The sequence below is a fragment of the Brassica oleracea genome, chromosome C3 (genome assembly GCF_000695525.1).
Source record: "Brassica oleracea var. oleracea cultivar TO1000 chromosome C3, BOL, whole genome shotgun sequence".
Lineage (NCBI taxonomy): Eukaryota > Viridiplantae > Streptophyta > Magnoliopsida > Brassicales > Brassicaceae > Brassica > Brassica oleracea.
The window spans coordinates 8,787,477-8,789,324 of NC_027750.1; positions in this window are offsets into that span (position 1 = coordinate 8,787,477).

The window sequence follows — 1,848 nt, forward strand, 5'->3', positions numbered from 1 at the left end:
AAAGTCCCTATAAAATTCATTATTCCATCAACATCAACCTCACACTATCAAAGAAAACTTCAAAGCACTCGAGCAAAAAAATGGTTCCACCATCAACTCTTGCCGTCCCAAAAACCTTTAATGACCTTGAATGAGATTTTTTATAACAAAGAACTTTTGCTAGGTGGATTCATTGTTGGGAAACCCGCAACTTCCAAAAGCCAAACTTTTTCATGGGAATTGTGCTTTCATAGACTCAAAAGTATTCTTACAAATTTAAATTAATCTAATCAATAATTTTATTGTTAATATTCATAATAACTCTTTCATGATCAAACCATTACAGTTAATAACCATTCAATCGTTTATCCCGAAACACTTCATTCCTCGCCGAATCAGCATGTATTGGTTCATGTTGGCTTAGTATTGTTTTTGGTTTATTAACCGGTTTAGGATGGTCCTTTTGTAAATATAATTTAAGTTGGTTTAGCATATATTACGCTTAAAATAGCTTAAATTAAATAATAGTAATATTATGCTTAAAATATAATTTTAGAGAGCTTTCAAATATAGTTTACAGAACATTATAGGTGATGAATTTAATTTATTAAATTCGTTTATTACTTAAAACTAAGTTTTTTTTTAAAACATTCTGAGTTATAAATATCAATGCTGGATTGGTGAGTATAACATGAAGAAAAAAATATAAATATTATTTTCAAGATAAGAAATTCAGCTTTTATTCAGTTACTCAATATATAATATCTTAAATTATTTTTTAAAAATATAAATAATTCATGTATATAGATTAATCTTCCAAACTTAAACTATTATATTATATATAAATAATGTTTTTAAATAAAAATAATTTCTGATTTAAAAAAAATAAAAAAACAAATGGTTTTCAAATAATGGATGTAATTTACATTATACTATCATTTAACAAGTATTAGATACGTTTTGATATATCATTATTTTTTATTTCCAGAAAAAAATAATTTGTTAAACATCAATATCATCTAGGTTAAGTATAATGACAGTACAAATTCAAACATCACAAAAAATATTTACATAAACATTATAATACAATAATTTAATCAAAAAATACAATTCAAAAAAAACAATATTCAAAAGAATAGTTATATACTTAATATTTGAAAATTAAAATATTTTTCTAAAATTGTACTTACCTGATCAAGGAGATCGACCATCTTTTTACGGATCGATCGATTGTTGAGCATGTGGTCGATCCGAAAATACTCTGCAGTTTAATTAAATATCTAAAACATTTATTCCAACACTCAACAGATAGTTTTGCTAAATATGATAACTAGATAACCAACAAAATTAAAAAAATATTTAAATAGTAAAAAATATGTTAATTTAACGTGTTAAAATTTAAAAATAAATTTTAATTATGACATGCATCTTAAAATTTATATAAATATATATGTCATACCCTAAATATAAATAATTTAACAACTTAAATTAGAAAAAAAATAAAAATCACGGGCGTAGCCCGGGCAAATCCCTAGTTAGGATAAGAAGAATATTTGTGGATAGATGAGTATTCTTTAAAACAATTTCATCAATATATTATATTTTTAAATAATTTTCTTAAAAACTTCTATTTTTGGAAATTTTTTCGTTTTTTTAGAAATACTTTAGATTTGAGTTTGTGATTTAGAAATTAGGATTACAATAATATTTGTGGATAGATGATAATTCTTTATGAATTTTTCATCAATATATTGTATTTTTAAATAATTTTCTTAAAAGCTACTATTTTTGGAAATTTTTCATTTTTTTTTAGAAATACTGTAGATTTGGGTTTGTGATTTAGAAATTAGGATAACAAGAATATTTGTG